Genomic DNA, 16231 nt, shown 5'->3' with positions numbered 1-16231 from the left:
GTTTCAGATTGGTAAGATTCATTCATTCATTCAAAAAGCGTTTACTGGCCACCTTTCCTGTGTCCGTCACTAGCTGGAGCCTGGAGGACTCAATTCTGAGCAAAAACAGACCCTGGTGCCTCGGTTCCCTGGTCCCCTCCTGTCATGCAGTTTGCAAACTAACAGGGCAATGGACTTGAACAGGAGCTAATATAAAGAAAAATTGCAAAACAAATTATGTGTGTACTTTTAATTTATGTCAGGATTTTTATTTTATTTGTTTTTAAAGATTTATTTGAGAGGGAGCTAGCACATGCACTTGAGCATGTGAGTGGGGAGAGAGGCAGAGGGAGAGACACTCTAGTGGACTCCCCTCTGAGTGGGGAGCTGGACTTGGGTCTTAATCTAACAACCTATAAGATCATGACCTGAGCTGAAATCCCAACCGCCTGAGCCACCCAAGTGCCCCAATTTATGTCAGGGCTTTTAAATAAAGAAGCTTTATGTAGGGAATTATTTGCTGATATTACATATTCTCCTTCAGTGCAAATATATATAACGAGCCTATTTCACAGACTTTGGGAACCTCCTTTGTTTCCAGGGAAAACAATTTCAGAGTAGTGACAGACGGGGGTCTCAGTTTCTCTTAGAGATTTTTTTTTGATAGTATGGTTCCCTTTATTGACAGTGTGATTCCATTTTTGTAATAACATTATATAACTGTAGGTATTTCCACACAAACATATTTTAATACATACAAGGGCATCTAGGAGAGAAAGGAGAGGGACATTTATTTTTTTAACTCTACTTTTCTGGATTGCTTGATTTCATTACAGGGACAAATATTGCTTTTGCAACGTTATGAAAGTAAGCTGTATGTAGAACAGCCTGGACTGAGCTTGGAGTGGAAAAGGAGAGGCTCTCATTTGCAGAATTAAACTAGGATGAAAACATTCTGTTGGGGGAGGGTAGACTGAGCTCATGATGAGGCCTTCACATCCACATCCCTACTAATAGAAAAAAAAATTTTTTTAAACATAAATAAATCTTTAGTCCCATAGAAAACAAGAGGATCCTTGGTGGATCAGAAAACAACAACAACAACTCTTAGTAAGGATTAAAAAATAAAAACCTGGGATTAGCAAAGAAGTACACGGCTGAGCAAAAACTCTCACAGGGTCATCTGGTTTTAAAAAGTAGGAACAGCTCTAAGAAAAGGTTCAGGCCTGCCCTGTACCCTGGGGGATACAGGGATATAGGCACAGCACCCTGGTCTTCAGGCAGCTCACCGCAGGGGATATTAGGGACCCCAGGGGATTCCTGGGTGGCTCAGGGTTTAGCGCCTGCCTTTGGTCCATGGTGTCATCCTGGGGTCCCAGGATCAAGTCCCACATCAAGCTTCCTGCATGGAGCCTGCTTCTTCCTCTGCCTGTGTCTCTGCCTCTCTCTCTTGGTGTCTCTCATGAATAAATAAATAAAATCTTAAAAAAAAAAAAAAAAAGAAGAAGGTATTAGGGACCCCAGCAGGAACAATCAGGAAGATCAACTCTTGAATGATAGTGCTACTTGCTCAGCCATGTGAAGAGCAAAACTTCACAAAACTTACTTGGATAACTTTACGCATAATACACCCAAGTAAGTGACCAGCAAGACGAATCTAGTATTTTAAGAATTTGCATAGGATAATGAAAATTCTACTTTTGGGTTGAAGTTAAATTATTATACCTTGTGATGTTTTGGAAAGTGCTGTAAAAATGGGTCTCAAGTGTAGGTAAGATCTCAAATATTAAAAGTTGGAGGAATCCCTGGGTGGCGCAGCGGCTTGGCGCCTGCCTTTGGCCCAGGGCGCGATCCTGGAGACCCGGGATCGAATCCCACGTCGGGCTCCCGGTGCATGGAGCCTGCTTCTCCCACTGCCTATGTCTCTGCCTCTCTCTCTCTGACTATCAAAAATAAATAAAAAAATTAAAAAAAAAAGTTAGAGGGAAAACAGGAAGCTGAGCCTCAGGACTGCCATGAACAGACTGGGGCGGGGGGTGGCAGGAGGACTTGGGGAGAATCCGATGGCCTAATGCGCTGTCTACTGAGAAAAGGACTTAAACAGAACAAAGACCTTTATTTGGGGTCTCGGGATTGCAGTTTGGGGAGCACAGACTCTGCAGTAATCAGAGTGTGTTGTTCCTGTGGGAAAGCAAGGTGTTTTTTTTTTTTTTTTTTTTTTTTTAATGAGAAAAGAAGGCACCATGAGATGATTTAGGGGAAAAAAACTTAATTTGGTGCTAATTTTGATGACTAATCGAGTATTTTATTGGCGCTATCAAACGAACCACACCTGGTATGCGTAAGTTTTGGGTGTTCATTCACTTGTATTAACCCTGTAGGCTTTTCTGAGCAAGTGCGTGTAAGGCCCCGAGCGCTTCCGGCGCCGCCCGGTCCACTCGGAGCGTCGGGCTCTTCCTCTCCCCGGGGCTTCCAGGCTCCCTCCTCCGGCCGACGCCCCGCGAGCCCGGCGCCCTGACGGGTCAGCCCCGGGCGCTAGAGGGCGCCCGCGCCTCTCCCAGCAATCACCCCCCGGCGGCAACCGGGCCGGCCCTGCGGGGTCGCAAGCCCGGGAAGGGAATCCCGAGGGCGCCGCGGAGGAAACGAGCGGGCTCCTGGGCGGCCACGAGTCCCCGGGGGCCCAGCCCCGCCTGACACCACCCCGGGGCCCAGCGGGGCCTGATACCCCCCCGGGGGCCCAGCCCCGCCTGACACCCCCACAGGGGGGGCCCCGCCCCGCCTGACCAGCCCCGCCTCGGGGGTCCAGCCCCGCCTGACAACCCCTCCCCCAGCCCAGCCCCGCCTGACACCCCCCCCCCCTCGGGGGCCCAGCGGGGCCTGACCACCCCTCCCCCGGGGCCCAGCCCCGCCTGACTACCCCTCCCCCAGCCCCGCCCGCGCATCCCCCCTCCTGGGCGCATCCCTCCCCCCGCGTCCCCTCCCTCCCCCCGCGTCCCCTCCCCCCATCCCCCGCCGCCCCCCGCCCAGCCCAGTCCCCCCTCCGAGGCCCCGGCTCCTCCGGGCGCGGCGCGGTGGGGGCGCGGGGAGCCCGCCAGGCACTAGGCGCGGTGCGGCGCGGGGGCGGGGGCGGGGCGGGGGCGCCTCGGGCGAGGCGGGTGCTGGGGGGCGCGGAGGTCGCCCTTACAGCCGCGGCCTGGGGGGGGCACCGCGGCTCGTGGGCCGGGTGGGAAGGGCGGGGCTCGGAGCCCGGGAGCCGCTGGGTCCCGCTCTGCCCCGGGGGGGACGCGCCCCCTCCCCCTCCCCCTCCTTCCGGGGCGTCGTGACCCGCCTCGGCCCCGCCGCTCTCCGGGTCACCCGGCGCCAGCCTCGCCTTCCCTGCAGCCCTCGGGCCGGGCGGGACCGCCCCGGACGCTGGGTGCCGCGCCCCCCCGCCCCCTGCGCCCCGCCCCCTGCGCCCCGCCCCGCGCTCCCGGGGCCCGCAGCGGGGGCTCCGGCCTGTGGCTCAGCTTCGGGGCCGCCGCGGGGAGCCGCCGTCCGCGCCCCTCCGGTCCTGGCGCTGCCGCCTCCGAGCCCTCCCTCCGCTTTGCTGTGAACGACGCCCGCCCCGGACCCTCCCGGCGCCGCGGCTCGGCCTCTTCCCTCCGCGTGGGCCTCCCGGGGTCGCCTGCCCCGCCCCCCGCCTCTCCCCAGCCCTCGGGGGACCCCCGCGCTTCCCCGACAGAAGCAAAGCCCCTCCCTTCCCCAAGGTCCTTTGTCTTCCGGGCTCCCCCCTCCCGCCTCGCTCGCTGTCCTGGCCCTGCCCCGCGGGTGCAAGTCTCCAGCGGAGTCCCCGGGCCTCGCCCACCCACCCGGCCACCCAGGTCCCGGCCCACCTTCTCCCTGACCTGGTCGTCCTTGTGTTAGGAAGAAAAGCGCGGGCGCAGCCTGCTGTTGCTCAGGCCAGGCGCGTCCCCAGAGCAGAGCCTCATCCCTGACCTAACTGCAGTTTCCACCTTCTCCAGAAGCGTCCTAACGGCTGGGTCAGGAATTTTCTGATGAGTGTCAGTGAGTCTGTCACATGGCCCCCTCCATCCCCCCAAAAGAATAGGAGTTAATCTGATTTAAAAAAAAAAAAAAAAAGAAACAAAAAACCCTGCTCTTCTGCCTCAGGAAAAGAGACTTGGCCTGGAACAATCTTTTTATTTGCTTCTAACTCTCTTGCCCCACCGTCCTTCCTATAAAAACTTTCCATTTTGTCTAATTCCACAGAGCATCATCCCTCTACCTGCTAGACGGGACACTGCCTGAGTCAGGAATCATTTTGTTTTTATAAAGGTTTTATTTATTTATTCATGAGAGACACAGAGAGAGAGAGAGGCAGAGACACAGGCAGAGGGAGAAGCAGGCTCCAGGCAGATGTGGGACTTGACCCCAGGACCCCAGGATTACACCCCCAGCTGAAGGCAGGCACTAAACCACTGAGCCACCCAGGCGTCCCAGGAATCATTTAATAAAGCCAATTAGAGTAAACTTGAGGAGTTTAGTTTACTCAGTTCAATTTTGTTTTGTTTTGTTTTTTTAATACTTCCGTCCCCTCCACCCCCACGGCCCCTGCGCTCATCAGGGTCTTTCAAGGATTGCAGCTCTGACTCTTCAGTCTTGGCTCCCTCCCATCCCGCTTGTCCGCATTCCTGCAGCGCAGTCTTCCCAGGACAGAGCTCCGCTTATGGGTCCCACAGCTCAGAATTCTTCAGAGACTCTGCAGCCTCTAAAATAAAATAGAAATTTATTGGCGTGACCTGTAAAGCCCTTCGTGAGTGTCTAGTCTGGGCTGCCTCATCGTTGATGCTGCTGCAGTGGTTAGAGGTTTCCTCCAACGTGCGGACTCCTGCAAGTTTCCCTGCCTCCTAGCTTGGAACACTGTCCCCTGCTCAGCTCAGCCTGAGTCTGGGGATCCCTGCCCAACTGTGACTGAGTGTGGGACGCCTTTCTTGATTCCTTAATTTGTTAGAGTGGCTCACAGAACCCAAGGAAACACATTCACCAGTTTACTGAAAGATGAAGGATATAGATGAACAGATACAGGGGCGCCTGGTAGCTCGGTCGGTTAAGCATCTGCCTTCAGCTCAGGTCAAGATCTCAGGATCCTAGGATTGATCCCTGGGATCCGCCCTTGGTGGAGCTCCCTGCTCAGCAGGGGGTCTGCTGCTTCCTCTCTGTGCCCCCTCCTCTCTCAAATAAATAAATAAAATCTTTTTTTTTTTTTTTTTTTTAAGATACATAGGACAAAGTCTGGGAGGGTCCCGGTGCAGGATCTTCTGTCCTTCTGGAGTTGGGGGTGGGGTGCACCACCCTCTACCAATGTGGTAGCTCCCCAAACCCCATCCTGCCTGGATTTTTGCAGAGGCTTCATAATGTAGGCACGATCAGTCATTAATTCCACTTTCAGCCATTCTCCCTTCTTAAGAGGATGGGGAATGGGGCTGAAAATTCTGAGTTTCCAATCATGGCTTGGTCTTTCCAGCAACGGGCTCTCATCCAGGAGCCGTTCACGACCCCACCTCGAAGAGCCTCATCAGAGAGAGACACTACTACTACCCAGGAGGTTACATGGATTTCAGGAGCCCTATGTCAGTAGCTGAAGTCAACGACCAACAATTAGAACAAAAGATGTTCCTAGTGTTCTTATCACTTAGGAAATTACAAAGGTTTTAGGAGGTTCCTTGTCCAGAGCAGGGGACAGACCAATATACATGGTTTTCTGTTATCTCACAGTATCTATTTGATATCTCGAGGTCAGGGACCTTGTCTTCTGTCATCATACTGCCAGTGTAGCGTAGCTCCTGGCCTATAGTGGGTGCTCAATAAAAGTTTGTGGAGTGAATGAAATAACTAGTCATACCACCAGTTAGGACATGGCGTCCCAGGTAGGACATCACTCACCATTTCATGAATGCAGGTAGTTCATGTAATAAAGCTATTAAGGCTGATGAGCAAACATCAGGTTGTCCAGGAATACCATTGCAAATGATCCAAAAGACTTTGCTCATCATATTACTTCGATAACTCATAGGATAAGAACTCCCCACAGTCCTTGTGAGGACCTTATTATATTGCCTTTGGAACCTGAGGGCCCCGGGAGAAAGTTGTATGTGGCACAACAGTGATGGGGTGATAGAGCTCCTCCCTCAGCCCTTGATGTTTTGTTCCTGGGGCTCAACAGATAGTTAGTTGTCCTTCCTAATGGGGAACTGAGGTTCTCTACCTCCCGGACGGGCATCTAGAAAGTGGTGGAACTGCCTGCCTTTGTTTAAAAAGAATGAAAATGTTCTGACCGCCTTTCACCAAGTAGGAGTAATGAAAATGCGTATCTCATGTCCCTTTTCGCTTTCATTCTGTGATACCCAAACCTGCATTTTGAAATTAAACCTCATGCCCTTTGTGCAAAATCTATTGCATCATCATGGGAATCCCACTCCTCCAGCACTAAACCCTTCTGAGTTTCCAAGGTAATGCAAGTCCTAGTTTCAGCCTCTGTCTCCCAAAGCACGCCCTGTGATAGGTGACAGGGTCTGGAGGGGGATTTTTACACCTTGGCACCAGCCACAGGCTGGCTGAAATTACACTCATAATGGTTGAGCCCTGCTTTCAATGGTTTTTGTTTGCTTGCTTGCTTTTTAAAGTTTTTTAGGAGCTTCGTTAGTACAGGGCCCCCGTCAGGACTGCCCTGACCAAGCACACTAAATCCCTTTAACGTTTGAGGAAACCGGTTCCTTGGGCTTCTCACGCAAATCCATCCAGCTGCCTTCAGCGATGACCTAGACCCCAGGCGAGGCAGCTCAGAGCCAGGGGGACCCTATCCCAGGACAGAGGGTTCCCATTCACCTTTCTCTTCATTTGCATTCTGAAATGGATCACCCAGGTGATTCCAGACCATATAAGAAGACAAGCTCATCTTGTGAGGAAAAAAGTAAGAGAGAGGAGGAGAGAGAGGAACCTCTAGTCAGTTATTTGGCTATTTTTTTTTCTTTCTTTTTTATTTAGCTATTTCTTAAAATCATATGATCACGAATATTAAACAGATCTCCGGGGTAATAAGATTCTCTTGATATAACTCAGATTTTATTTTATTTTTTTATTTTTATTTTTTTAAAATTTTTATTTTATTTTATTTTATTTTATTTTATTTTATTTATTTATGATAGGCACACAGTGAGAGAGAGAGAGAGAGGCAGAGACATAGGCAGAGGGAGAAGCAGGCTCCATGCACCGGGAGCCCGATGTGGGATTCGATCCCGGGTCTCCAGGATCGCGCCCTGGGCCAAAGGCAGGCGCTAAACTGCTGCACCACCCAGGGATCCCTAACTCAGATTTTAAATAAGAGAGCATGATTTCAAAAGAAGTATGTGAAAAATAAAATGAATGAAATAAAATAACTGAAACATGGATTCTGGAAAACACCTCTGGACTTCAGGTAGATCCATTCACACGGTAGATGAACCAGCTCTGAGCCCCTACTTCTGGGCCCTTCCTATGGCGCCTCTTCCTAGGGACACCTTGTCTTTCGGGTGCTAGGTTAACATGTCGGGGCTGGAAAGTGCAAATGTCACCTGAGCCCTTGGATTAAAGACGGCCTAAAATAACAAAGAATAATTGTCAAGATAGACATAAGCAGCGTGGCTTTGCTTCACCACCGTACTCTTGAGAAAGCAATCATTTCTTCATTTCACGTTTTCCTTTAAACCAGACAACTTCTTAGTATTTTCCCTGCTGTTTCTGACTGTGATGATTCAGAAGGCAGATGGCATGCTCACCTCTGCTCAGTCCTTGAAACACGTCCTTCCAGCTGACCTCCGGCTCCAGCCCTCTTAGTCCTCACCTTGAAGTTTCTTCAAAGAGTATCTGAAGACAGCGGTCTCCACCTGTCTCTTCATCTTGAGTCCCACTCACTGTGGTGGTTGTCCTGCCTTCACGAAGGTAACTGTTGACCTGGGAATGAGACTTCATTTGAAGTGTCCTCTCCCTGCTTCCTCCAACATGAGCTGCTAATCCCATTGACCTCACTCTCTCATGCCCAGTTGCTTCTGCTCTTCTAAATCCTCTTTGCCCTATGCTTTTATCCCCTAGCAATCTTTTAAAGTGTTGGTTGCTATTGCCTCGGCTTCTGTCATCAGACAGGTGCCTTCGTGATGGACAAGCTTGTCTGGGCCGATACATCCCTCTGCTGGCTTCTAGACCCTGTATCCCATAGCTTTGCCTGTATTTCTACCTAATGTGTCACCTAAGTGTGTCGCAAGCACTATAAAGCCCTTTAGACTCAAACTAATTCTTTAATTGACCCCTGAGCCTATCCTTCTCCCCTCATATTCTCTCTTTCTGTTAATTATATCATCTTGGATCTGATTTTCTGAGTTAGAATGCTAAAAATCATCTGGAACTCCATTCTTTTCCTTGTCCCTTCCCCATAAATCCACTTGGGCATTATATCCTATGGTTTCTGCTTCCTGATTAGCTCCCTGCATCACCATCATCACTGTTGCCAACTACTTAGGCTTAGGCCCAAATGGCCTGTGCTCTGGGCCCCTAAAGCCGACTCCTAACTGACCCTGGCTGCCACTTTCTTCTGCATCCAAACTATCCTAAAAGCTGATGCTAGGATCAGAAAGGGAAACGGAGGGAGGGACAGAGGAAGGGAGAATAGGGAAAGGACTGACTGACTGAATGAATCAATGAATCATGTTATTCCTTTAGTTAAAAATCCTATAATGGTTCCCCATTGCCTGGCCAGTAAATCCCAAACTCCTTAGATTGGCGTAAGGACCCTTTTCAGGCCAGCCCTACCTTGCCTATTTGACTCTACTTCTCCTCAGTGTGAGACACCACATTCACATAACTCTTATTACATATGTTGCTATAATGGTTCTATTTTATTATTAGTTGTTAATATCTTGCTGTGCCTTATTTGTAAACTATACTGTATGGCAGGTATGTACCTATAGGAAAAGACAGAGTATACCTGGGGTTTGGGATGAGGCAGTTTCAGGCATCCACTGGGAGCTTTGAAACAGATCCCCCCACTGCTGAATACTGCAAACACAGTCTCCCTTGGCATCCAGCTCAACTGCTGAAAAAAAGGATCATGTTTTATTCAGTTTTATGTCTCAATTTCTTTGAAACCTGATACTATCCACTGAAAGAAACCAACCTCAAAGTAGGTTAGTAAATGCTTTATTCATTGTCTTACTGAGGACGATAGTCCAGGAGGCAGTCTTTCAGATTGCTCCGCTGCTCTGAAGCTAGTTCGCTGCAAGGAGAAGGGGCACCTGCTAGCAATCGGTGCTCCAAGTGCTTGTGCATCACAAATATAATTTGTTAGGGTTGTAAAAAGTAAGGCTTACTGATTTACACATAGATCTGAGAAAGACCCTAAACACAGTATATTTCTGTTATATCTGATTGTTTAAAAATGTTGCTTGCCTGCGTCTGCTGAACAGGTTTCCAGTTCTTCCTGGTTTTGATTCCTCCTTGAGTCAGTTCCAGGAGGTCGTAACCTCCTGTAATCAGTCACCTCCTACAGCTTTAATGTACAATACAATCCTCAGTATAATAAATGCTTAATATGTGAAGTTTGGGGCTTTTCAGCTCTTCTATCTAGTGGGGCATTGAGAGTTTGAGTTTGCTGGGGGAGGATTTACAAAATACAAGCACCTGAATGTGAAAAGTAGCTTGTACTTAAAAAAGAAAAAGTCACATTTTCTCATTTTTAAAAACAGTATGATAGAAAACTGTGAGGTAGCACGAGAGAACATTGCCTCGTTGCATCTCTCTGTCCTTTTACCCTTTTAATTGTGGAAGTGGAAGAGGCAAACCCACGGTGGATTTTCCCAAGAATTCCAGCAAAGGCAAAGAACATGAATGCTGGGTCTATTTTGAAGGACCACGGAGTTACCTCAGTTGCAGGACTATGATCACATTTTAGGGAAGGAATGCCAGCAGGATAAGGAATCTTCTCTAGCACGTGCTCCCTATGAGTTTGGAAAGAAAGCTGGGGGATGGTCACCCCAAAAATGTTCCAGGGTTGGTGTCCAAACTTCTGCTAAGGTATTTGAGGAAAGACGGCAGGTAGTTTTGTTTTTTGTTTTTTTTTAAGGCAGGTAGGTTTTTTGCCTCAGTCCCAGAATGAACTGGGAGGAGGCCGAGCTCTTTGAGTACAGGTGCAGGGAGAGTGGAGGGAGCAGTGCCGGCCAGCACTCACAAGCCCGATTGTACAGGGTTCAGAGTCTTGGGTACTCCCCCAATTCTCCTTAAACAGAAAACGCAGAGAAGCTGGCATCTACCTCTCAGCTCTGTAGCTATTATTCCAGAAGCTTTTCTGGGGTAGAAAAAAATCAAGACCTCAGTTTTCCAAGTGTTTTTCCCCTGGGAAAGAGGGTCACCACCTCCCAGCGGAAGGGAGTGTGCAACCTTTGTTCACCCACTGCCTGCAGACTCCTTGGATCTCTGCTTCTCACGTTTTGCCCACTTGGGGCGAAGTTTTATTTTATACTTTTAAGTTTTTCTTTTAGTTCCAGTTAGTTAATATACAGTGCTGTTAGTTCCAGGTGTACAATATAGTGATTCAACAATTTGTACATCACCTGGTGCTCATCACAAGTGTCCTCCGTAATCCCCATTGTCTATTTCATCCATCGCCCACCCACCTCCGGTGACCAGCAGTTCTCTAGACCTAAGAGTCTGTTTCTTGGTTTCTCTCTCTTTTGTGCTTTGCTAGTGTGTTTTCTTAAATTCCATAAATGAGTAAATTCATATGGTATTTGTTGTTCTCGGACTTATTTTTGCTCAGCATCACATTCTCTAGTTCTGTCCATGTCTTTGCAAATGGCAAGATTTCATTCTTTTTTATGGCTGGGTAACATTCCATTGTGCATCTATTACCACATCTTCTTTAATGGAGGGACATTTGGGCTGTTTCCGTATGTTGACCATCGTAAATAATGGTGCTATAAACACAGGAGTGCATGTATCCCTTTGAATTAGTGTTTTTATATTCGCTGGGTAAATACCTAGTCGTGCAATTGCTGGGTCGTAGGGTCGCTCTATTCTTAACTTTTTAAGGAACCTCCATACTGTTTCCCACAGTGGCTGCACTAGTTCGCATTCCCACCAACAGTGCAAGAGAGTTCCTTTTTCTCCACATCCTCTCCAACCCCGGTTGTTTCTTATCATTGATTTTAGCCATTCTGAAGGGGTACGGTGATATCTCATTGCAGTTTTGATTTCAGTGTGTTATTTTATCAGCCTCTTTGATGACCTTTCATGGGCAGAAACAGAATTAGGTTTTGTTCTTAGCAGGTATCAGCCTTCCAGCAACACTCTCCATGTTCATGGCCTCTGTTCTCTTCTGCTAACCTGGTCTGTCTTTCAGAAGTGACCTATGACCTGAACATGTTTGTCAAGTGAATCTCTAGGAGAGGCTGCTACAATTTGTTTGACAGAACATTAGATATGAAGAACTATTAAGTATTGTGACGTTGTTCACAGGCCACTGCCATGTCATTTGAATTACTTTTATGTTGTTCATAGGAAACATTGCAGTCCTTACTATCTGTAAGGAAAACCAAACAGATATTAGTTGCCTGGGAAGTTATTTTACATTCTTTACGAGAGGGCTGAGGTTCTAGTTCTGGGCCAGTGTCATAGTTTTGCACTACAGATGTGTGGTAATATCCATGGAATTTAATTGGGTTTGCTAAGCAATTGACCTAATCAGGGATGGTCCGATCCATTAGCATTCTTTTATTTATTTGAGAGAGAGAAAGAGATAGCAAGAGAGAGCATGAGCAAGGATGGGGGAGAGGGAGAAGCAGACTCCCTGCTGAGTAGGGAGCCCAACATGGGGCTCCATACCAGGACCCTGAGATCATGACCTGAGCTGAAGGCAGATGCTTAAGCAACTGAGCCACCCATGTGCACCTAAGCCATTAGGCTGCGGTGGTGGCAGCTTCTGCTTCTGCTGCTTCTTCTGCTTCTGCTTCTTCTTCTCCATTTAACTCACCTAAGGCCCCATATGACTATCTAGACACTTAGTGTTGCTTGGCTTATTTATGGTAACTTGGTTTTTAAAACGTATGCCTAAATCAATACAAATCCATCTCTACCACTGAGATCAAGGTAAGCATTTCTACTCATAATAAAGCAAATGGTAAATGCTCTACAGTTTTATGGAAGTTGTTTCCACACAACAATCTCATATATTCTATGAGAATATACATAGAGAACAACAGGACTACATGACATAAGTGTCATGGTAACACGTTCCCAGTTATGAGAGGTGTTTCCTTTCTTCTCCTTTTGTATTAGGGTTGAAGTGTCAGCAGAAGAGAAGACACTTATTCAGGGCGATGGTTTAGTTACTGTTCTTTGATCTGGTCACAGGTGAGTTACTGTGCTGTACTCTAATGTCAAAATCAACTTGTGTTAAATGAGCTGGACACAGGTTGCCACGTGCTTTTTGAATAGGTTTTTGTCAATCTACTATTTCCAACATTTAAAAGGGGGATTATTTTAAAAAATAAAACAGCAAAAATATTTACTTGTAATAATTCCAAATTCATAAGTAAAATAAGCTGTGTTTAGTATCATAATCAAGATTCTTGGTTAAATGTTTATTTCCAACTTACTGATCGTAAGTTCAGACTGCTTTATAAACACCTAAAAGATTCCATTTACTTCTATTTCACATGGACAACCAAAGTCCTTTGAAACCGAAATTGAATACATCCCACATCCAGGGAAGTTTGGGGAAATAAAATGCCGTGCTATTGCCAAGAGTCAGAGCCATTTGCTTTCAGTCAGGGTTAACAGAGACCAATTAGACTGGGATTGGAAAGAAAAAGACATTCTCTGGAGTCAAACCTTTTTTTTTTTTTTTAAAAGATTTTATTGATTTATCCATGAGAGACACAGAGAGAGGCAGAGACAAAGGGAGAAGGAGATGCAGGACTCAATCCCAGGACCCTGGGATCACGCCCTGAGCCAAAGGTAGATGCTCAACCACTGAGCCACCCAGGCACACATGGAGTCATATCTTTTTGTTGACATCATTGCTGTATTTGAAGTGAATTTTCTAAACATTAGACACTGGTGAATCAATGAGTACTACTGAGGGACAAATGTGTGTGTGGCCTTCGGCACATGGACTAGGGTACTCTTGCCTTCTACTCTTCCCTGCTCTCTCTTCCTCCAGCCATCACCTGGGATTGAAATGAAACTATGCAAATACTGGAAGAAAACATCGGTGAACTGTATAAGCTAGAGAAAGACTTTCTAACTCTGACTCAAAAATCTAGAAGCAGTAAAGGAAAAATCATTAAATTTGACTATGTTAAAAAAAAAAAAAAAAAAAAAGCATGCAGAAACTACCAGAAGCAAAATCAGTAAAGAGATGAGAAGCGAGAAGAAAATATTTGCAACTTATGTTACAGAGGACTAATGCTACTATATAAAGAGCACTTAAGAACCAAGAAGAAGGGATCCCTGGGTGGCGCAGCGGTTTGGCGCCTGCCTTTGGCCCAGGGCGTGATCCTGGAGACCCGGGATCGAATCCCACATCAGGCTCCCAGTGCATGGAGCCTGCTTCTCCCTCTGCCTGTGTCTCTGCCTCTCTCTCTCTCTCTCTCTGTGACTATCATAAATAAATAAAAAAAATTTAAAAAAAAAAAAAAAAAAAAAAAAAGAACCAAGAAGAAAAAGATGAAACAATTTTAAAAATGAACAGAAGTCATAAACATAAACATAAACAGTTCAGAGGAAGAAACTGAAAAGAGGTAATGCTTTTTTTTCTTTTTTTTAAAAGAGAGAGAGCAGGAGCATGCATGTGCACTCGAGTGAGGGTTGGGGAGCAGAGGGAGAGGGGGAGAGAATCTTTAGCCCCATACAGAGCTCCATCTCATACCCCTGAGATCATGATGCTTAACCAGCTGAGGCACCCAGGCGCCCCAAGGCAATGCTTTTAAACATATGAAAAGATGTTCAGCCTCACTCATAATAAAGCAAATGGTAATTAAAACTACGTGAGAGGGGATCCTTGGGTGGCTCAGCGGTTTGGCACCTGCCTTTGGCCCAGGGCGTGATCCTGGAGTCCCGGGATCGAGTCCCACATCAGGCTCCCAGCATGGAGCCTGCTTCTCCCTCTGCCTGTGTCTCTGCTTCTCTTTCTCTCTCTGATATACATAAATAAAATCTTTAAAAATAAATAAATAAAAAAATAAAACTACATGAGATAACATTTCTCCCCTATCAGATTGGTAAAAATCCAAAGATGTCCAAGTATCCCTGTTAGTAGGGCTGTGAAGAAGCCCTCAGATATAGCTGATGAGAGGACAAAATGATACAATCTCTATGGAAATGAATTGACGAAAACTAACAAAAATATGTGTATTTGTCCTTTGACCTTACAATCCCATTTCTAGGCATCTAGAGATCTGGATTAATAGATATTTCTTCATTAATACAAAACAGTATTTCCACTATCTTGCTACTGGAAGTGTGGTCTGACGAACAGCAGCCTTAGCTACCTGGGAGCTTGTTAGAAGTGCTGTATCTCAGGACCTACTGAATCAGAATCTGCATTCAATACCCTAGATCGTTTACATGTGCGTTAAAGTTTGAGAAACACAGCACTAGGTTATTCGTGGCATTATTTACAGTGACATAAGATTGGAAACAACCCAAATGGCCATTAGTGGCACACGATGGAATATGATATAGCCATGAAAAGGAATAAGGATGGTCTCTGCAGCAAATACAGAGATCTCCAAAGTTTACTGTTAAGGCAAAAAAGCAAGTTGCCGACTGTTGATCGATAAAAGACGGATGGATGGGTAGCTAGTAGAACAGCACCCTTTTGATAAGTGCACACAAGTACATGTTTGCAAAACGGTAAGCTGGAAAGATCAACCTGAAGCTATGAAAACTGGGTTGAAAAGGATTGGAGAGGATAAGGGTAGAGTGATACCTGTGGGTACTCCTTTATGTTTCGCTGCTCCAAAGATAAAACAGTCACAACTGGGAGAGGGATGATGGGGTTTGCTACCCGCATGTGGTGGAGAGAGAGGTCAGGGATGCTGTTGACCGCTCTACAGTGTCAGAGCACAACCCAGAATTATTCAGCTCAGATGTTAATAGTGTCCATGTTGAGAACCCTGGCCTAGGGTAAGAATGGAGGAAGCACAGAACAGTCTGAGGTTTCCAAAATTGAATTCATTTTTATTAAAAAAAATTTTTTTAAAAGATTTTATTTATTAGAGAGAGCGAGAGAGCACAAGTAGGCAGAGGGCAGGGAGAGGGAGAAGCCTGCCCCCTGAGCGGAGGCCCCCCGGCCAGGGGACCAGCACCCAGCAGAAGGCAGACACTCAACCGTCTGGGCCACCCAGGCACCCCTGAACTCATTGTTAAAAGGTGACTCGCACTTCCCCCTCCTCCAGTCACCTGAGCCCTGTCCCCGCTCCAAGATGGCAAACGTGGATCTCCTGTGCTGTGCGGTTCACGGTCAGTGCCCTGGAGTTTAATGCCACGTGGCTCAGCAGGCTGCAGAGTCTGGACGGAGTTTGCTCACTTAAAATCTCTGCCCCGGGGGCCCGGGCGGCTCTGCGGGTTAGAGGCCCACTCTGGATCCTCACTCGTGACCATGAGTCACGACCGCAGGGTTCCGACCCGGAGCCCGGCCCTGCTGGGCGCCTGGGGCGGGGCAGGGAGGCGGCAAGTTCTCTCCCACCCCCAAAAAACCCCCCCAAATTTCTGTCCTGCACTGTACAGCTGTGGCCCCGTACCAGGGGCTGGCACTTCTCTGGCGGCTGGGACAGGGTCCCCGGTCTCCACGGAGCCGCGGCAAGGGCTGGCTGGCCGCAGGCCTCGGGAGGGTCACGCCCTCCTGATTCACCTCCCTGGGGGCCCGCGGGCAAGGCCAGCCAGCCCGGCCCAGAACCCGCGGCCCCGCGGCGGGCAAAGTGCGCTGGCGACGCCTCCCGCACGCTCCTGGCCCCCGCCCCCGCCACGCACGCCTTGGCCCCGCTCCGCCCGGCACGCACATGGCCCTCGCCGGGATTAGCAACGCACCTGGCCCTCGCCCCGCACGCACCTGGCCCCTGCCCCGCCCCACACGCAGCTGGCCCTCGCCCCGCCCCGCACGCACCTGGCCCTCCCCCCGCCACGCACGCACCTGGCCCTCGCCCCGCCCCGCAGGCACCTGACCTCTGCCCCTATCAGCAACGTA

General features: G+C 48.2%; 1 long non-coding RNA gene across 4 annotated transcripts; it reads right to left on the bottom strand.

Annotated features, from left to right (window-relative positions):
• Positions 1-4148: 4148 nt before the first annotated feature.
• On the bottom strand, positions 4149-16027 carry LOC112659358 (uncharacterized). Of its 4 annotated transcripts, XR_004812191.2 has the most exons (6): positions 15448-16027; positions 14975-15166; positions 9164-9262; positions 8975-9082; positions 7773-7947; positions 7079-7592 (listed from the first exon to the last, which is right to left on the bottom strand). It is a non-coding gene; the product is annotated as an uncharacterized LOC112659358 (long non-coding RNA). The 4 variants fall into 4 exon arrangements; XR_003136303.3 differs by lacking the exons at positions 7079-7592; positions 9164-9262 and adding an exon at positions 4149-4726 and having other exon boundaries at positions 15448-16025; XR_007408486.1 differs by lacking the exon at positions 9164-9262 and having other exon boundaries at positions 15448-16025.
• Between the last annotated feature and the right edge of the window lie 204 nt (positions 16028-16231).

Source organism: Canis lupus, chromosome 35 (assembly GCF_003254725.2).
Source record: "Canis lupus dingo isolate Sandy chromosome 35, ASM325472v2, whole genome shotgun sequence".
In the NCBI taxonomy this organism is placed as follows: domain Eukaryota; kingdom Metazoa; phylum Chordata; class Mammalia; order Carnivora; family Canidae; genus Canis; species Canis lupus.
This window is presented reverse-complemented; position numbering and strand designations above follow the sequence as displayed.